The sequence below is a fragment of the Muntiacus reevesi genome, chromosome 18 (genome assembly GCF_963930625.1).
Source record: "Muntiacus reevesi chromosome 18, mMunRee1.1, whole genome shotgun sequence".
Taxonomy (NCBI): domain Eukaryota; kingdom Metazoa; phylum Chordata; class Mammalia; order Artiodactyla; family Cervidae; genus Muntiacus; species Muntiacus reevesi.
Genome location: NC_089266.1, coordinates 36047471 through 36069909, shown reverse-complemented (window position 1 = coordinate 36069909; position 22439 = coordinate 36047471).

Genomic DNA, 22439 nt, shown 5'->3' with positions numbered 1-22439 from the left:
CCCCATCCCATCCCTCTGGGTCTTCCCAGTGCACCAGCCCTGAGCACTTGTCTCCTGCATCCAACCTGAGCTGGTGATCTGTTTCACCCTTGATAGTATACTTGGTTTCAAGGTTGTTCTCTCAGAACATCCCACCCTCGCCTTCTCCCACAGAGTCTAAAAGTCTGTTCTGTATATCTGTGTCTCTTTTTCTGTTTTGCATATAGGGTTATCGTTACCATCTTTTTAAATTCCATATATATGCATTAGTGTACTGTATTGGTCTTTATCTTTCTGGCTTACTTCACTCTGTATAATGGGCTCCAGTTTCATCCATCTCACTAGAACTGATTCAAATGAGTTCTTTGTAATGGCTGAGTAATATTCCATAGTGTATATGTACCACAACTTCCTTATCCATTTGTCTGCTGATGGGCATCTAGGTTGCTTCCATGCCCTGGCTATTATAAACATTTCTCTCCAAAAGACATTTCTCCAAAGAAGACATACAGATGGCTAACAAACACATGAAAAGATGCTCAACATTACTCATTATCAGAGAATTGCAAATCAAAACCTCAATGAGGTACAATTACACGCCAGTCAGAATGGCTGCTATCCAAAAGTCTACAAGCAATAAATGATGGAGAGGGTGTGGAGAAAAGGGAACCCTCTTACACTGTTGGTGGGAATGCAAACTAGTACAGCCACTATGAAGAATAGTGTGGAGATTCCTTAAAAACTGGAAATAGAACTGCCATATGACTCAGCAATCCCACTCCTGGGCATACACACTGAGGAAACCAGATCTGAAAGAGACGCGTGTACCCCAATGTTCATCCCAGCTATGTATTTTTAAAAAAAATTTTTATAGATATGGGCAAGTTACCTGAAAAATACATATCAGTTTACCAAAAATTGTAAGCCTGCCTATTTCCTTACATCTTTGCCAAGCATTAAATATCTTTGAAATTTTTTTCTCAGGGGTATAAATCAAAAATGTTTTACTTGCAGATTTTTTAATTATTAGTGAGATAAATTGGCATTTTGTGTTTGTTGGTCATTGCAGAGTTTTTTCCTTCAGTCTTCTGTGGATTGATGGCCTGTTCATTTATTTTGTCCCATTGTATGTTTGTCTGGAACTTACTGATTTGTCAGAGTCCCTCCTATATTAGGCATGTTAATTTTGGGAAATTAAACTATTAAACAAATTTTAGTACCTTTATACATTAAATAGACATTGTGATTTTTGCAGAAGAAATTATCATTTGCATGTATTTATTTACATGGGAAAACATTTACCCTGTATCAGGTTAAAAGTCATAGGGAAAAGAAAACATACACAGTATAATCCCAGAGATGGAAGCACTGCGACTAACAAAAAATGCACAAGAGGGAAAAATCTGAAACACTATATACTAAAATGTAAATAGTGGTCCTAAGGGGCAGAATTACAGATAACTTCTGTTTTTTATGGTGTAGTAAGTTTTTAATCCATTTGTTGTTGTTCAGTCACTAAATCGGGTCCGACTCTTTTGCAACCCCAAGGACTATAGCCCACCAGTGCTCCTCTTGCATTTAAAACATATATAAACAAGCATACATGTGGGTTTGAATCTATTATATGTGTTGTAAATATTCTTGATCATTCTGTTGTTTGTCTTTGGATCTTATTTTGCTGTGTCAAAGGTTTAAATGTTGATGCAATTAACTGTATAAATCTCTTCCTTCATAGCTTTGAAGTTTTGTGTATTGCTTAGAAAGGCATTTCTACCGCCAAGATTATAAAATTATTCTCCTAAATTTTCTTTTAGTTCTATTATGACTTGGGTCTTTTTTCTAATTTAGATTTGTTTTAGTCCATTAGGAGTTCACTTTTATATAAGGTGTGAGATAAGAAACTAAAATGTATTTTGTTCCAAGCTGATAACAAATTGCCCAACACCAGTTTATTGAATAGATCATCCTTTTTGCCCTTGATTTAGAATACATCCTTTATTGTCTAATACATTCCCTTACAAACTTGAGTCTCTTACTAAATTCTCTGTTCTGTTCTATTGATTTGTTGGTTCATTTATGTGCTAATGTGCTTTAATTGTTTTTGTGACTTCATTGCACAGTTCTAAGGAAAGTTACTGTACTTCCTTGCAGGAAAAAAAATAAATAAATTGGTGAAAAATAATGGAGGGGGAAACAAGAGAAAGATAAACAGAAAATTCCCAAGAGTGGTCACCTGGAAGTGGAGCAGACAAAGAGATGAGGTCAAGGAGGAATACACAGTGACTTCAACAGCCCTGGTCATGTTCTAGTACTTAAGCAGGGGGTCAGTTCACTGGTGTTTATCTTATTATTTAATATTATGCTTCATAGTAAATATTAGGTATGATATTTCTGTATATATTAGCTATTTCATTTTAATGAAGAGTAATCCCTTGGATAGCAAGGAGATCAAACCAGTCAATCCTAAAGGAAATCAACCCTGAACATTCATTGGAAGGACTGATGCTGAAGCTGGAGCCCCAATACTTTGGCCACCTGAGGCAAAGAGCTGCCTCACTGGAAAAGACCCTTGATTCTAGGAAAGACTGAAGGCAGGAGGAGAAGGGGAAGAAAGAGGATGAGATGGTTGGATGGCATCATCAACTCAATGGTCATGAGTTTGAGAAAACTCAAGGAGATAGTGAAGGACAGGGAAGCCTGGCCTGCTGCAGTCCGTGGTGTCACAAACAGTCAGATATGACTGAGCAAATGAACAGCAACAATTCCCCATTCACCATAAGTCACATGTATACTGGCCTTTCCTCCCTGCCTCTTTGGAGCAGTTTCCCAGAGCTATCTGTGGTGCTGTCTCCCAGAATTTCTGCTCCAAATTCCTAGTACTAAGGAAAAACACACAGGCATGCTCAAAAATAAAAGATATTCCTGTAGATATTAAAGCAAGACTCCTAAAAGTAACACTGGAATGCAGCATGCCTAGCCTAGCAGCAGTAAATGGGTCTGAAACCACACAGCCGACCTCAGGTTGCAGGCCAGACGGAGGCCTCCCAGAAGAAGCTAAGGATCTGAAACCTGCTTCCTGCCCAACCACGACTGCCCTGAGACATCCTGTACCCAGTTACCAAGACGACAGGACCTAGAGACCGGATGGAAGCTGCTGAGAAATCCAGCAGGTAAATCAAGAACAGTAGGCACAAATCAGTCGAGGAAATTCACCACCACGAAGGACTAACCACAAACTCCACAAATGAAATCACTTATCTTTGAAGGAAAAGGGATCAAGTTGATGCTTCCAAGAAGGACTCCATAGGTAACAAGCATATCATAGACTTACAGAGGTCAAGAAAGGATCCACAGCTATGACAAAAAAATAAAACGGTGAAATAAAAAGGAAGTGACTGTAAAAAGGAACCAATCAGAAATGAGAAAGAGAGCTCATGAAATTTTAAAACCCAATAGAGAAATTGACCAGGATGCTGGACAGGGCGGAAGAGCGAAAATTGAGAACACAAAGATCAAACACAACCGAGCCAGACAGAGATAGGAGATTTAAAAATATGAAAGAAAAAGTTGAAAGACAGGAAACGCGACTCCAAAAGCTCTAAAATAGGTCTGATCGGAGCTCACAGAGAAGTCGGTACTTGAAGAGATAACAGCCGAGAATTTCACAGAACTTAAATAAGACATGATTCCCTGGATCTAAAAATTCTACCAAGTGTTAAGCAGAATAAATAAATTTTTTTTTTAAAAAAAAAAGGAAGAAAAAAACCATACCTATAACTCATGATAGCAAAACTCAGAACATTTAGGACAAAGAGAAAATTCTTCTTGAGGGGACTGAAGAGAGAGATTATCAGAAAAGAATAAGAGTCAACCTTCCTTTGGAGACCACATTGCTGGGTACCTGAGTGCCTGAGGCCATTCTCAGCTCCATCCCTTCTACCTGTGTGGCCTTAAGCATATTATTCTGTCTTAGTTTCCACCTCTGTAAAAGTTGGCTGCTGCTAGTACCTCCCTCATAAGGTTGCTTGGAGGATTAAATGACTGAATCCATGTGATGCCCTTACGACAAACCTTGGCATGTGGTAAGAGAGTGAGACAATGTTAGTATTCATTAGCTGCATTTATTATTCTCAATCATTGTCAAATTTCTCCTAAGCAACACAAAAAGTCAGAAGGCAACAGGGCTTAGGACCACACATGTCTGCTGATGAGGGAAGTCTTCTCAATGGATTGAAAAGAGGAGAGATTGAGATCTCTACTGCAGATCACTTACTGTGGATCAAGGAATTTTTGCACATCATCTTATTTAATCTTTGCAACACCTTTTTTTTTTTTTTTTTTTTTAATTTTGGCTGCTTCAGGCCTTAATTGTGGCACCTCGAGGCATGTGGAATCCTAGTTCCCCAACCAGGGATAGAACCAGCATCCCCTGCCTTGGAAAGCAGTTTCTTAACCACTGGACCACCAGGAAAGTCCCTCTTTGCAACACCTTTGAGATGAGTCGTAATGTCATCATCACTCAAAAGATAAATGTGAGGTTCTGAGAAGCTCAGGGAATTTGCCTAAGGTCCCTGAGCTGGGAAATAGTGGAGCCTGTGGGACATCTGGCCCCAAAGCCCGTGGTCTTAATAGTCCCATATGAAGACTGGGGGATGCTGGAATCCTGGCTTTGAGTCTAGTCCTAGAGCTTTTACCTCTAGAAGCACCTCCTCTGGCTCAAAAAAAAATGTATCACTACCTTCAAACAGGAAGAAAATAAACTATCCTGATTTCTTACAACAGCTTCAATAACCAACATGACATTGTGAAGGACGTGCCAGTATTTGTAATCTCCCCTGACAAGTTGTTAAGTATTTATAGAAACATCCTCTCCTGGCCCTGCTTAAGGAAAGTACTGTATCTAATTTCCTCTGGAGACATGTGCTGGGGGAAATCACAAAGATAATCTGTCATCATAAATAGCAATAAATAGTCACCCTGAAAGAGCTGCTTGTTTAGCAGAGTTGCTTGAATATTAGATTTTCTTTTTATCGTACCTTTGTGATATGATAAGCCCTGAGGGGTCATGAATTAGGAAGGTTCCGGGTTCCAGACTTTTTTGGGGGGGGGCGGGTGGAAGCTCATGGCTGGGGCAGTGCCCCCAAGCTCAAGACACAGATACAGAATCAGTATGGGGAAAACATAGACAGTGGGAAGAAGAGGTAATTGCCAAGGGACAAAGCTCTCCAAAGACCCCAGGAACCAAAGATATGTGGAGATCTTCAGTGTTTTGTCTTCTAGACGATATGCAATTTCACGGAAGCTGAGAAGTTCTCGACCTGGGGTGGATGACGTTAGTCAGAACAGCTCTCCTCTTTGGGACTCAGTCTTCCCCACGTGCCAAATGGAATAAAAAGTTGAAGCCCTGGTGGCTCATTGGTAAATAACCCACCTGCCAGTGCAGGAGACATGGGTTTGACCCCTGATCTGGGAAGATCCCACATGCCTCAGAGCAATTAAGCCCATGTACCACCGCTACTGAACCCACGCTCTGGGAAGAGGAGGTTGATTTTGACCAGAAAGAGATGTTACCTGATTCGATTTTAACTGAATCCCTCTGGCAGCTGCTTTCACAACAGACTATAAGAGGCAAGAGTACCAGTGTTCACCTGACTCTGAATGAATGCCCTGCACTCGAGTCCACACCGTATTTCATTTACTGTGGCAGACACGCCTTTCAAAGTCCAAGTTGAAGAAAAAAAGAACCACCGACTCGTGTATCAGTTTTGTTGCTTTTCAGTTATTGTCATGTCCAACTCTTCTGTCACCCCATGGACTGCAGCCGGCCAGGCTCCTCTGTCCATAGGATTTCCCAGCAAGAATATGGAGTGGGGTGCCATTTCCTTCTCCAAGGGATCTTCCCAACCCAAGAACTGAACCCGCATTTCCTATGTCTCCTGCATTGGCAGGAGGATTCTTTACCACTGCTCAACCTAGAAAGCCCCACCTGGCACACAGTAGATATTTAATAAATGTCTGTAAACCTACATCCCAGAAATTCTCATATGCTATTAACTGACATGTCTTTGGCTCGTGAGTAGGAAAAAGAAGGGGAGAAAAAATCTCTTGTAGATTTAGTTGACATATTATTTTTTCCATCTCATCTATTCAAAAGCAAAGGGTATGGACTTTCCTGCTGGTCCAGTGGTTGAGAATTTGCCTTCCAGTGCAGGGGACGCAGTTTCAGTCCCTGGTTGGGGAACTAAGGCCCCACATGCTGTGGAACAAATAAGCCTCTTGCCACAACTAAGAGGTCCCCTGGTGCCTCAACCGGACGAAGCCCAAGTACTGCAGTGAAGACCCAGCACAGCCATAAATAAATAAATTAAATGTTTAATGGTCAGTTGAATATCATCTTTTCATTTAAAAAAAAATCAGGGTTATGAATTGTGCAGGAAAGAGAGCGCACAGATCCCTGTCTTTAGAAAGGCCTGCGTGCAAGTTGGCCCTTGGCTGGCATCTGGAAACCTGAATGGTAAAGATGTCTTTATACTGAAATAAAGCTTTTCCTAAAAGAGAAGAGGGATGCCTTGTGCTTCGATCATTCACACAAATTGTGTGATTTATGATGAACACCTCCTCTCCTTCTAGAAGACTGGAGCTTCAGTACAAGCTTCTCCGGCTTCCAACATTTCACACATGTTGTCACAACTTGCTGCTGGGAATTGAGTGCGCCTGTGTGACTCCACCGGGAGATGACTTTGGGAACCTGTTTCCTCCAGACTCTGCCTTATGTGCACTTTTCTTTGTTGGCTTCTGCTTGTGTACTTTTGCTGGACCAAACCACGGCTGTGAGTACAGCTACACACTGAATCCTATCGGGCTTCCCTGGTGGCTCAGACGGAAAGATTCTGCCTGCAGTTCGGGACCCCAGTCCCTAGATTGGGAAGATCCCCTGGAGAAAGGAATGGCAACCCACTTCAGTATTCTTGCCTGAGAAATCCCATGGGCAGAGGAACCTGGTGGGCTACAGTCCATAGGGTCTCAAAGAATCGGACACTACTGAGCGACTAACGTTTTCACTTTCTTTCATGAGTCCTTCTAACAAATCAGACCTGGAGATGATCTTGAGGACTTCCGACAGAAGTGTTACATTTAACATTCATTATGCAAACACACTTAAAATGACCAAACCCCAATTCAACAGACATAATTTTTTATCTTAATCAATATACAATGTCACTGTTACCCACCACTCATACAGAAATTTATGAAATCCACATAAGTATCCAAAAGTTAATTTTTAAATTGGTAAATCTCAGAAGAGAAAATCACAGTGACAAATAGGTTATATTCATTTCCGTATTTACCTATCTTAAGAGTCTAATAAGTGGCCACACTGTTTGTCCTGGCGGTCAAATGCATTATTCTCAACCTGTGAACCACAGACTGTTGGGAAGTCTTGAATTCATAGAGGTGCTACATATTCTCTATACATAGAAAAACTCTTACATGTGTGATAAATAATGTATATCTCATAACTCTTATATCTTATATAGAGGTACAACTATTTTTGAATATATATGGGTGTTTGAGGTTAATAAAACATGAATCTATTTAAAAGTACAATTGCATTTGGAGTGGTGAATGTGCAATATACAATTCTACAAAATGAAATAAAACAATTTAAAAAATCTATAAAAGCCCAAGAAAACAATAGAAAATGATGTTAGTATTTCAGAGATGGTGAAGAAATTTAGAAGAATATAAATAAACAGAATGTGATATGAAAAAAAGTAAATCGGAGGAAAACTGCCAAAGAGAAAATCCGTTTTGCAGGGAGAAGTTCTCCCACGGCACTCTAAACCCACAGGTATCAGAGAGAAGAACAGCAAGTGGACACTAGTTATTCAGAGAAAGATTACTTGGGAGCAGCCCTCAGGGCATCTAGACTGATCAGGCCCTTCCCTCTTCTAGGATTGTGAAGCCATGGACTTCCCTGCTGACCCAGTGGTTAAGAATCTGATTCATTAAAAAAAAAAAAAAAAGAATCTGATTCACGTGGATATTTGGCAAAAACTACTACAATATTGTAAAGTAATTAGCTTCCAATTAAAATAAATTAATTAATTTTTAAAAATTAAAAAAAAAAAAAGAATCTGCCTACCAATGCAGGGGACATGGGTTTGATCCCTGCTCTGGGAAGATTCCACATGCCTCAGGGCAACTAAACTTTTGTGCCACAACTACTGAGCTTGGGCTCTAGAGCCCACGCTCTGCAATTACTGAAGCCCATGATCCCCAACAAGAGAAGCACTGCATTGAGAAGCCTGAGCACTGCAACTGGAGAGTAGCCCCCACTTGATGCAGCTAGAGAAAGCCCACGCACAGCAACAAGACCCAGCGCATCCAAAAATAAATGAATTTTTAATAAAGAAATGAAGGCAGTAGGGTGAAGCTCTGTGTCACATATTCAGTGAGGCCCCTAGACAATACTGACCCTCAGGAAGGATAGGAATCTATCCACCCAAAAAAACCACACTACCATTCAATCCCTCCTCAATGAGTACTTGCCACTCCTCCCTCAAAGCACTGCAGGCAGGCCATGGAAAACACAGCAGCATGTATTTTTAGATATGGGACACATCAAAAGTTCACTAAGTATTTATAGAAAACCAACACTATGAAAGAAAGAAATCAAACTCAACAAACTCCGGTTTTCAAAGAGGAATAAAAGAATCTCTTTAATATCAATCACATAGCTTAACAATTAAAATTTTGAGCATCAAACTCAAAAATAATAATTAAATATTTTCTTTCTGGACATATCAGCAGGTAAAGAATCTGCCTGCAGTGTAGGAAGCACAGGAGACTCAGGTTCAATCCCTGGGTCGGGAAGATCCCCTGAAGGAGGAAATGGCAATCCACTCCAGTATTCTTGCCTGGAGAATCCCATGGACAGAGGAGCCTGGTGGGCTGCAGTCTAAAGGGTTGCAAAGAGTTGGGCATGGCTGAGTGACTAAGCACACACACAGTAAATAAATAGCCATTACAGATGAAAGAAAAACCAAAACAGAAAAAAAATATGACCTAATCAGTAAAATCAAAGCTGTCTTTTCAAATACCAAAGAAATACACAAATTTCCAGTGGCAATAAAGAAGAAAAGAAGCAATATAAATAACACTCAAAATGAGAAATTACACCTAATTACAGATATGGAGAAGACTCTTAAAATTATAAGAGAACATTAATCACACTACTCAACAAATTTTAAAATCTAGATAAAACAAATACTTTCCTGGAAAATTACCTAACCATATTCAAATAAAGATGAAAATTCGGAATGAACTAATTGTAGAAGAAATTGAAATAATAGTCAACAATTACCTCACAAATAGATTCCACTCCATCAGGATTTAGGGAACAAATTCTAAACAGAAAATATTTAACTGTACAAAATATTCCTAAGTATACAGAAATCATCCTTGTCGACTCCATAAAATTTAGCATAACCATGATACCAAACAAAGCCAAGTGAGTGTAACACAGAAAATATTCTGCAAGCCAATCTAAGTTCTTAAATGTAAAAATTTTTAAAAATTCATTAGCATATCAAATGCATCACTCTATTAAAAGAATAATACATTATCATCAAGAATTTTTACCAGACATGTAAGAACAATTCAATATTATGAAATCTGTAATTGTAAATCACCACATTAATAAAGTAAATGACTGGAAACAAGATTATCTTGATTAAGGCTAGAAAAGTATTTGATCAAATTCAGTGTTCTTTTTTTTTGAGATACAATTAACATATATGACATGTTTAAAGCATACAATATAATGATTGGTTACATGTATATATTACAAAATGATCTCCACCATAAATCTAGCTGTCTATCACCACATATAGCTGCAGAAATTTTTATTGTGGTGAGAACTTTTAAGATCTACTCTCTCAGCAATTTTCAAATATACAATATAGTATTGTTAACTAGAGCCACCCCACTGTACATTATAATCCCAGGACTTATTTACAACTGGGAATTTGAACCTTTGGCCATTTTTACCCATTTAATTCATTCAACACTCTTATAGCCCTCAGTATACTCGGAATGGAAGAAAACTTTCTTGATCTTACAAAGCCCATCCGCTGGTAACCTACAATTAGCATCACAAATAATGATGGAAACATCTGAAATACTTCCTCAAAAAAAGAGATTAAAAATACAAAAATGATTGCTGTCATCATAATTATATAGCATTATACTAGAAGTTCTAGTGAATGTAACAAGACAAGAAAATTAAATGTAAAATTTAATCACTGGGAAAAAGAAGGTAATTTGTCAGTGTTTCCAGATCATATAACTGTCTCTCTGGAAAATCTAAAGAAAATCAAATAAAAAGGCACTAGAACTAAGTGAGAGTTTAAGTTTGCCAACTATAAGATCAAAAAAAAAATTTTTTTTAACACTGTTGGTGGGAATGCAAACTAGTACAGTCACTATGGAGAACAGTGTGGATATTCCTTAAAAAACTGGAAATAGAACGGCCATACAACCCAGCAATCCCACTGCTGGGCATACACACCGAGGAAACCAGAATTGAAAGAGACATGTGTACCCCAATGTTCATCACAGCACTGTTTACAATAGCCAGGACATGGAAGCAACCTTGATGTCCATTGGCAGACGAATGGATAAGAAACCTGTGGTACATATACACAAAGGAATATTACTCAAGTATTAAAAAGAATGCATTTGAATCAGTTCTAATGAGGTGGATGAAACTGGAGCCTATTATACAGAGTGAAGTAAGCCAGAAAGAAAAACACCAATACAGTATATTAACGCATATGTATGGAATTTAGAAAGATGGTAACGATGACCCTATAAGCGAGACAGCAAAAGAGACACAGATGTAAAGAACAGACTTTTGGACTCTGTGGGAGAAGGCGAGGGTGGGATGATTTGAGAGAATAGCATTGAAACCTGTATATTATCATATGTGAAATAGATCGCCAGTCCAGGTTCAATGCATGAGACAGAGTGCTCAGGGCTGGTGCACTGGGATGACCCTGAGGGATGGGATGGGGAGGGAGGTGGGAGGGGGGGTCAGGATGGGAAACACATGTACACCCACGGCTGATTCATGTCAGTGTATGGCAAAACCCGCCACAATATTGTAAAGTAATTAGCCTCCAATTAAAATAAATTTAAAAAGCAAAAACAACCAAAAAAAAGAATCAAAATTTTTAAATCAATAGCTTTAAAATACACAGAAATAAACAATTTTTTAAAATGTAATGGGCTAGAGCAGAAGTTGGCATATGCACCAAACCCACTCACAACCTGTTTTTGTAATGAAACTTTATTATAACTATATATATACATATATATCTTATATATGTATATTTGTTGTTATTCAGTCACTAAGTCATATCTGATTCTTTATGACTCCCATGTACATGAGAATGCAGCATGCCGTGTAGTCCTCCACTATCTCCTGGAGTTTGCTCAAATTCATGCCCATTGAGTCGGTGATGCTATCTTACCATCTTGTCGGCTGCCCTGGTCTCCTTTTGCCATCAGTCTTTTCCAGCATCAGGGTCTTCTCCAATGAGTTGGCTCTTCTTGTCAGGTGGCCAGTATTGGCCTGGATTGGAGCTTCAGCTTCAGTATCAGTCATTCCAATAAATATTCAGTGTTGATTTCCCTTAGGATTGACTGGTTTGATATATATGTGTGTGTGTATGTACATACATATGTATATATTTATGTATATACTGGTTTGATCTCCTTACATAAATCTATACACACACACACACACACACATATATATATATATCTTATGTCTATATGTCAATTTTATCTATAATGAAAATAATAATATAAGAAGTAGGAGCTATTTGAAATGTTCTACAATAATAAATTAGTACATACATCTATAATTAGTGACCAAATATTATTTGCAATAAGGACAGCATTTTGAATCCCTGGAACAGAAAGAACTATTCAATAAATAGTTTAAAGAAAACTGGATATTGGTTTGAAAAAAATGTTAGATACACAATTCACACCATAAATATAAATTCCAGTCAGATTAAAAAGCTGAACATAAAAAAAAAGCTATAAAAAAGTTGGGATAAAAATGTGAAGCAATTCCTATAATCCTGGTGCTGGAAAGACTTTCCTAAAACAAGACATATAACCCTGAAGTCACATAATAAAAGATTAGCATATTTAATCTCATAAAATTTAAAACACTTTCTTGAAAAATGATACTTTACATACAAAGTTAAATTACAAGCAGCAAATGAGACATTATATGCAACACATTTAACACACAAAGAATTTATAGCTGTAATACATCAAGATCTCATACAAGTCAATTTTTAAAAAAGACACACAGCACAATAAAAATTGGACAAGGTATATGAATAGGAAATTCACTGAAGAAAAATACAAATGTCAATAACCATATGAGAAAATAACACGGCTTCCACTAGAAACCAGGGAAATGGAAATTAAAACAATAATGAGAGATGATTTTGCACTCATTATATTGCCAAAAATTAAAAAGATTGATAGTAACAAATGTTAGCCAGAATATGGAGAAACAAGTGCTTTCAGATACTCACTGGAAGCACTGTGAACTGTGAGGTCATTTGGAAGTCATCAGGCATCATGACCAATGCTTAAATATGCATTCCCTTTACCCCAGCAATTTTACTTCCAGAAACCCAGCCTAGAGAAATACTGGCCTGTGTGCAAAAAATTAATATATACAACAATACTTGTAGCCTGGTTGGTAATAGCAAAACCACAGGGGGTTGGGGAATTCATAAATGTACATCAATAGGAGAATGGCTAAATAAATTCTAGAACAACAGAATTCTCTGCAAACATTAAAATCATATAGTAGACTTTCATGTACTGATACAGAAAGATGTTCAAGACATGTCATCAAGTAAAATCAAGTTGAAAATAATTTGTACAGTATGATACCACTTGTGTTTACACACACACAAACACACACACACACACACACACACACCCCTACATAAAGAAAAACAGGGAAATTAGAATAGACATTAAGGTACGGACAGTGGTTATCTTTAGGGAAGGAGGATGAGTAATAAGCCAAGAACAGATGACTTTCATGTGTGGAAGAAATGTTTTGCCCAAAACTGAGATTGACGCAGACTGTGTGTTTAGCACCTTTGAGGGCAAGTTGGAGACCTTTTCTGAGAGGTTGAAGGGATGGTGGGGCCGTGGGTCTCTGACTGCTGACACCCCAAGGTGAATGGGCTCCTTTCAGAGATGAAGCCCTGCTGTTTGGAATATCCAATTAATAGCCCCAGATCAATTCACTATCCTTTACTTCTCAGCAATATGATTTGATATTTGTGATTAGTAAGTTATATCTGATGATGGTTACAAATTATCCTTGCTACCAATCTAACCTACCACTAAGAGTAACATGATTTCTCAGGATCAGATGAAGTCAAACAGCAAGTGATGCCCAGGTAGCCAGCTTGAGGCGAGGAAGAAGTCTGTGCCTGGCTCAGAAAGGTAAATCTCTCCCAGGATATTTGCACTTGTTTATTCCCTTTACTATGCACACTATAGTTTTCATTCACACACAAAATAAAGCCAATAAACCTTGACTTATGTCTGGAAATTTTAATTTACCATGGTTTGCTCTGTACTGTTAAAACCTTATAAAGGTAAGAGCATATTAACATAATACCTATGAAATATGTAATTAGATAAATAAATATCCCCAAAGTATAGCCCCTTATTAGATAGCTTCTTGAAAGTGTAAAGTCAAAGTGTTAGTTGAATGTCTTTGTGACCTCTTTGTGACCCCTGTAGCCTGTCAGGCTCCTCTGTCTTTGGAATTCTCCAGGCAAGGATACTGGGGTGGGTAGCCATTCCCTTCTTAATCAACAGCTATTAAACAACTCTCTCATCTGGAAGTTCAGAAAACATTTCGATGTCAAAACAAGCTTTTGCAATTCAGCAAGGTGCATTGGGCTAGTTCACATATGTGTTTTTCACTACTCTTCTAGTGGATGAAAGGAGTGAAGCGGAAAGGACACGGTGTGGAAATAAACAAATTTTCAGTTATGGAGCATGAATTCCCGGAAGAACCACCTCCAAAGCCAAACTCACCCTGAGATGCACGTCCCTCCCCAGTGCCCTGAGCACACAGGCATGTGTGTCTGGGCATCAACCACCACCCTGACCCCACGGGCCTGCAATCACAGGTCTTCCTTGCAGAGGGGTGCCCAGCACCCTTTCCTCCCACCTGGGGCTGTGCTCTCCTGGCAAAACCCCAGCCTGATTGAACCCAATTATTACACTTCTCTCTGCCAGCACCAGGGCCGCTAAATGCTGCCAGAGAAAATCACTTTAAATGAACTGATTAGTTACAATTTAGATTCACACTGCCGACAAAATTCAAACAAGAGCAGAGAGGTGGGAAGTGAATCCTGCAAAAAATAGCCCTCTGCATTTTCTCCCTTTTAACCTCCTCCCGTCCCCATTTCAACCAGGGGGGCATCTCACTCCTCAAGGAGGACCAAAAGGAAACCATCAACAGAAACTCCCTCCTCTCCCTCTCTCCAAACCTGCCTCCTGGGTCCCCACACTCAGATCCTCACTCCTGTCTCAGTGAAGAATGTCTCTGTTCTTTTCAGGGACCACTGTGCCCTGGACTCCACTCTCCCTCACCTTCTGTGGGAATTTGCACCTCTCCTTAATTAACTCAGGTCTTTTCACTCTGCTTAAAAGCTTCTGTGTCTCCCTTTGCACTTTAGAAGAACATCCAAAGTCCTGGGTATAGGTGGCTGGGCAGTGGGCTCTTACCCCCACCTCCAGGTCACCTTCAGCCCCTCTGCAAGGCTCTCTGCTTCTCAGCCTAAGGGCTCCTCGGCCCTGGCTGCACCAGACACCACCCAGGAGCTGGAGAAGTGAGCGCCCCTGGGGACCCAGCCAGAGAAGGAAGGTTCTAATTAGTTATCTATTTTATGCATAATAGTGTATATTTGGGGCTTCCCAGGTAGTGCTAGTGGTGAAGAACCTGCCTCCCAGCACAGGAGACACAAGAGACGTGGATCTAGTCCCTGAGTTGGGAAGATCCCCTGGAGGAACGCATGGCAACCCACTCCAGTATTCTTGCCTGGAGAATCCCATGGACAGAGGAGCCTGGCGGGCTACAGTCCATGGGGTCGCAAAGAGTGAAACATGATTGAGCACATACACACACTGGATGTATGTCGATCCCAATCCCCCAGTGCATTCCACATCCCTTTTCCCTCTTTTGTGTCCACATGGTTATTTTCTACATCTGTGTCTCTATGTCTGTGTCTCTGTTTCTTCTTTGCAAATAGGTTCGTCTGTACTATTTTTCTAGATTCCAAAGATATGCATTAATACATGATATTTATTTTTCTCTTTCTGACTTACTTGTAGTGCTCTTTTTCTGAAATGCTCGGTTCAACATAGTCCGGTGTTCTTGAATTGCCTCTATGTTCTGGATACTGGACTCTGGGTTTGCTCTGCTTATCTTCTTCATGTAAATCTGGTTTTACTGAACAAAACTCAATTCCAGTACCTCCCTTTCCTCTCCCAAAGAAGATCAGCCCCAGGTTATACACACAGTACCCAAACAGTGCCTGATATATCATATATGCTCATTAATGTTGAATTAAAAAAAAATACTCCTTTATAGTAAAACCCCATTTGATTGACTCATTGTTTTCAGCAGTTAAACTCTGATATGCCTAGGCATCATCTGCTTCTTATTTATTCCAACTTGGACTTGCTGAAATTCATGGATCTGTATATTTTTACACCAAATTTGAGAAGTTTGGGCTATGATTTCTTTAAACAGCTTTTGTCCCATTTTCTCTCTTCTCCGCTTCTAGGATGCCAATTATTTGTATGTTAGAGATTTGAATATTGCCCCTGTCCATCCCTGAATCTCTGTTCTTTTTTTTCCCCAATATTTTTTCTCTCCCTTCTTCAGATTGTGTCATTTCTATTTGTCTGTCTTCAAGATCACTCATTCTTCCATCACTTCCACTTCACTATGAAGTTCACCCAGTGAATTTTTTATTTTAGATATTTATTTCTTGTTTCTAGAATTTGCACTTGGTTCTTTTTTATAGTGTCTATATATCTGCTAAGATTTCCCTTTTTATTTACTATAAGCACATTTGCTATGATTATAATAGTTGCTTTAATGCCTTTATTTGGTAATTCCAATATCTAGGGCACCTCAAGTTTGGCCTTTATTGACTGTCTTTTCCTTCGAGAATTTGTCCCATTATCCTGGCTTTTCATGTGTCAAATAATCTTGCATTGCACCTGAATTTTTCAGGTTATGTTCTAACAACTCTGGATTCTTATATTACTCTGCAAATTATTCATGTCTGTTTAATAGGCGTCTAACTTGGTTAGACTCGTGTGCCTGATGTGCAGTGGATAGAAGATCAAATTTCATTTCAGTTCCCTCGGCCGTAGCTATAAGCCACTCTGAGCAGCCAGAGACTTGGGGCAGAATTTATTTATGGGGCAGAATTTATTTACGTAATTGGGGCTCCCCTCTCTATGTTTTTGTCCTTTCCAGAATTCCTCCCTCACTTTCCAGCAGTTATTCCTCTGGCTCTGTCCTCCCATTCATCAGGCACCAAAAATGATTTACAATCAGAATTTTCACTGCCTTATGCTGTATCATGGCTACAGTTTACCTTAGGTTAAAAGTCATGAAAATGGGAAATTCACCTCATGCTGGTTCTTTCTTCCAAGTTTCAAATACCCTACAAAATCTGCCTGCTTTTGTTCACCCCTCAGAGCCTTCAGCATTTTTATGTTTTATCTATAGTTTATTATCTGAAGGATGTTCAGTCTATTAGGCACTTACTTTACCATACTGGAAGAGAAATCCAAACATGATGTACACATCAACTTTAGAACAAGATATGACATATCAATTTGTTTATACACGCACTTATTTGTCATACAAACTCAAATGCCATAAAAACAAGATTTGGGGACTGGGAGAAGTGGACAAAAAACAAAACCAGGTGGGTAGAGGAAAGGTATACTGAGAAGCTTCCAGCTGCGAAAAGCTTCAGCAATTTAAAGAAATTCTGGAATTTCTTTGCAGTCAAGGAAACCAGCGAAATGATATGGATTTCACATGTTTCTGAGGCTGATCATGGGAAACCTACAAATTCACTGAGGAACTTGCCTGCCTGATTTTGAACTTAGTGGAGTGACATAGCCTCTCTTGCGGTGATACTCATGTACACAAAGTTACTCTTGGTGTTTAAAGATTAAATGATACAGGTAAAGCATCTCCCACAGAGAGCCATGATGATGATATAATGATAATGATGATGATAATGGTCCTGGTGATGGTAATGATAGTCATGCTGGTGATGAGATAACTTCTACATTTATCTTGTGTTTGTAAAGAGGACTACTTTTACTTGCTGACAGATTTTTAACCCAGTACATCAGTTAGTCCAGGGAATATTCACTGGAAGGACTGATGCTGAAGCTGAAGCTTCAATACTTGGGCCACCGGATTCAAAGAGCCGACCCATTAGAAAAGACCCTGATGCTGGGAAAGATTGAGGGCAAGAGGAGAAGGGGGCAACAGAAGATTAGAAGGTTGGATGGCATCATCGACTTAAAGTACATGGGTTTAAGCAAACTCCCGGAGATGGTGAAGGACCAGGAAGCTTGGCATGCTGCAGTCCGTGGGACTGCAGAGTCAGATATGACTGAGCGACTGAACAACAAAATCAGTTAGTCAGAATGTCAAATGTCACTCTCTTAAGCCGGCTCTAGGGTGAAAGAATCTCCCAAGAACCAGCAAGTCCAGCATCCCAGGGGCAGAACATTATCTTCTTTCTGGTCCAGTTATCGGCCGTCTGTACCCTTAGACACATTCACAGAACAAGCGCTGTGGAAAGGCCTGGGGAGCCGGCACTGGGAAGGGCCTCTGGGATCTTCCATTCAATCTGCACGTAAGTGCCGGGTGCTTTGTTCTGAGAAATTAATCAGTGAAGCAATGATCTGGAGAAGGCGCTTGGGGAAGTGGGGGAAGCATGGTACATGTTAATCAGCCTTGCATGTGAACCCAGGGCAGGTCCTGAAAAGCTCCACACAGCAGCCCTAAGTGCCCAAGTCCTCCACCTGCCCCTACCCAGGAGCCCCCCATGGGGGCTGGGGGCTCTCATCTGAGCCACCAGTGGTGGGGGAGGAGGACGCCTGCACAACTCCATCATTTTCTCCTGCTCATCCCCCTTTGTACGAGAGCAGCTGAGCTGCAGTTCTGTCTGGGACTGTGCCTTGAGAAGGGCCCAAAGCACGGGTTAATCTGGTAAGTCAGGGCTTAATCAGTGAATCAGTGACCACTGTCAGGATTGAGGTTGAGGTCACGAACTGAGGTCAACCTGTGGCAAGGATGAGGGATGAGTATATGGCCAAGACTATGGCTCATTCCGTGATCAGAGAAAAGACTCAGTTATGCTCCTGGTCAGGGATTAGCTGAGATCAGAGCCAGGGTATGGGGGACCCTGATTAGAAATGAAGGACCTCTGAAGTCCACTCAGCTAAGGAGGCTCTAGGAGGAAACTCAGAACCCACACCTTATTAAAGTGTGCATTATAACAAGAACCATTCCAAATAACTCCAGCTCATGTTCTCCTTTATTGCTGAATCAAATTCTAAATGTATCCTATCTTTGTAGCACAGAACCTGAGCTTTTTCTTCATCTGAGTTTCAGGGAGGCATAGGAAAACTTCAGGACTTGCACCCAATTTCTGAATGTGGAACAAGACCCCTGGGCACCTCTTCTCATGCATCTCCCATGGCTGCCAGCCTCTCCCGCCTCAGGAACCCTGCTGTCCGTAGCATTCCTCTCCAAGGCCCCCCTCCTAGGCCATCCTCACTCTCCTCACCTGCGAGCCTAGAAAGGGTCTCCTCGTCGGACCTGGCATTTTACATGCACCACACAACTCTCCCAGAAATGGCTTCCTAAAGAAATACTGCTCAGGACTTCCCTGGGGCTCCAGTGGCTAAGATTCCCTGCTCCCAATACAGGGGTCTGGGTTTGATCCCTGGTTGGGGAACTAGATTCTACCTGCTTCAACTAAAGATCTCGCATGCTGGATGCACCTCATTCATCCATGAACAGCTCAAATTGAGATCAGTCCTTTATGCTGAGCTGAAATCTATCCATCTTGGGAAGAGTTAATGAGACAAACACTAGGCCCTCCTTGTTGGAGCCTCCACCCACCCCCCAACTCTGCTTAGAAGCACTAATTCCATTATCAAATGGTCAACCCTGGGGAATGAACTTTTAAAGGCTTAAAGCAAGGTAGGTTAATTAAAATCTTTGATCGAAGTCCCATAAACAGCATAAAACTTCTTTCTCTTAATTATCCTGGATGATCTCACAACCATTAAAGCCAAAGAAGAGACAATGAAGAGGCTGGGAGGTGGGTAGGAGATGAGGAGTTGGGAGGAGGGGGTCCGAAGAGCAACAGTCACCAGGATGGAGCTGCCATGCTGACACTCTCATCAGCTCTCCACATCCGGACACTAGAGGCAGAGAAACCTACCCTTCCTGGTCTAACAATTACTCACCCAGCACTTCCTATGTCAGCTGCTCCCCTAGGTACTGGTGAGGCAGGAGATAGATGGGCCCCTGAGACAAACAACTAGAGTTCGTTCTCTCCACGATGATAATAGCAGGACAAACAGGGAAAGAGGCTAACCCCTTCCCAGATAGAAGATAAGAGACCACGTGGTTCCTAATCTCAAAGTCAGGAGGTCTCCCCAACTACACATGTGCAGAAGATCTCCTTGGAGGTCAAAAGGGGAGTAATGCTAAGTGATGCTAACTACCCATAGGCCTCTTTGGTAGAATCCATCTTGGTTAAGAGATGCATGTACGTACAGGGGAAGATCCTGAGATATACCAAATGTGGACTCTGAACCAGGCAAATCAAAATGAACAGCCAAAGAAAACCAGGAATAAGTGCCCCCATATAAGTGATTTAAACTACCACAAGGGCATGACTATTCCTCTGAGCCTACCCATGTATCTAACCAAACATACTGTCCTCTTTTTCCTCCTAATAAACACTTTAGTTGTCTCACTACTTTAGTTGTCTCACTACTTTAGTTGTCTCTCCTGGGTCAGAGTGGATACTTGCAATGTGAGCAGAGCAGGCAGGATAGGAGCTGTGGAATCACAGAGCAGGAGCTCCCAACCCAACTTGGGAAGGTCAGGAAATGCTTTCCAAGATGCAAACTTGAGTCAGGACCAGGAGGATGCGACAGTCAGGAGAAAGTCAAGGGCAAGTTCTGGGCTGAACAGAGAGGCCTGGAGGTGAGAACAAGGACAGGAGACAAGATTGCAGCATGGATTCCAATCGGACCACTGGTTATAGCCCAGAAGTGGGGTTCTGTGTTCAAAGGCCAGGGGCTCTTGTGAGCCCTTTTCTGAGCATGAGCAGGAGAGGCAGTTGCTACAGCAGGAAATGAGGGGAGAGTAGAGGTCATCAGCTCCAGATAAGCAGGGGCCAAGGGCCAGGAACATCTCGAGCAGGTCTATATGAGCATCCTACAGCCCAAGCTGGAGTTATGTGGCCAACCCGCCAGCAGATGAAGAGGAAAATCAAAGTTTTCCTGAATCACCAGCACCCTGACTCCAGTGGTTTGCTGCTTCTGTAGAAGGCTTCTGATGCTGTAGAAGACTGCAGAGTCAAAAGATAAATTGAGACATATTTAAATTTTTAAGAGTTTATCTGAGCAAAAATCAATTCAGACTTGGCAGTTTCAAACAGTAAGTGGTTGGGAGTGTTCCACCAACAGGAACTCAAGGCACAACACTTGAAAAAATACGGAAGCAAATCAACGATGATTTGGCTACAGTTTAAATGGTGGCCTGATTTGGGAAAGTCTCCTTGGCTGAGATGGGTTGTCCTTAGTTTTGATTTCCTAACCATGAGGCACATACAGGCTTCAGTTTGGATTTGTTTATGTATGTACATTGTCAAGGTGTTAGGACCTCTCCAGACTGATGGATTCTTGTTTAATTAATGTACCAGCAGCCACTCAAGGAAGCTACTCAAGGTGAATGACACTCATTCTTCTTCCTCCCTGTCTGTACTCATGCTATTTCCTCCATCTCAGATAGAGTTGGAGGTCCTGCTCACCTTTCTAGGTCTGATTCAAATGCCCCCTCTTTCAGGCAGCCCTTCTGACTGGCCCTCCATCTGAAATCTAGGGAATGCTCTTTCTCCAGGACTCAGCTCCCCAACTGTGCTGCAGGCTAGCCTTTACCATCACTTGAGTCCTGAGAAGCATGTTTATATCCCTACTAAGCTTCTGGTTACCCTGTGACCTTCAACAAGTCATTCAACTCCCACTGAGCCTGTGTTTCCTCACCTATAAAATAGGAATAAAAATCTGTCCAGAAACCCCCTGGGCATCTTGTTGGAATGCAGATTCAGATTCAGCAGGTCTGGGCTGAGGCTAATATTCTGTCTTTCTCAGATAATGTGATTGCTACTGGTCCAGGACCAGCCTTCCAATAGCAAGGCAGGATGTATTCAATTCCTGTGAGGAATCCGGATTGTTCCAAAGGGCCAGCCCATATCAGAAACTCAGTAAGTTGGGGCTTTTTAAAAATACTATTATTATCTCCATCACCTGTGCCTGACATGCAGTAAATGTGGAAATAAAGGCATAGCAACCCACTCCAGTATTCTCGCCTGGAGAATCCCACGGACAGAGGAGCCTGGTGGTCACACAGAGTCGGACACAAGGGAAGCGACTGAGCATAGCACAGCGCAGTACTTCCCGGCTGCCTGCCCAGTGTCCTGAGGACAGGGTATGTGTCTAATTGAAATGTCTTATGCATAGAAAGCAAAAGTACACAGCTGTAAAAAAAAAAAAAAAAAGATTAAAGTAGTTTCTATCACCCTCTCTCCTGAGTTCTGATCGTATAGGTATAAAATCATGGCCAAGGTGGGGTCTCCCACCAACCCCCATGCTTCCCCACACCCACCCCTGCCTGCAACCTCCTCCTGGAGGCAGAGCACCAGCCTCACCCAGCATCTTCCCTCCTCTAAGGCCAATTTTCGATGGAAAAGAACTCTCTGCCTCCGCGCATCTGTAAGTAGAGGGGAACAGTTGGCTTCATAACCTTGGGGGAGAAAAGGCAAATAAAGGAGTCTCAGGAGATTTATCAGAGACCCCAGGAAGCTGTACAACATATGTTGTAACATATTGGTCCTTGACGGGCTCCAGCAACAAGGAAACCCTTTTCTTCTTGCACTGGCTGAGGCCAAGTTAATGAGAACCTGTTCCACCTGGTGCCTGGGGCAGACTCATCCTCCCTGGGCCCCTGAGGGGATCCATCTGCAAAGCCCCAGTCTCAGGCC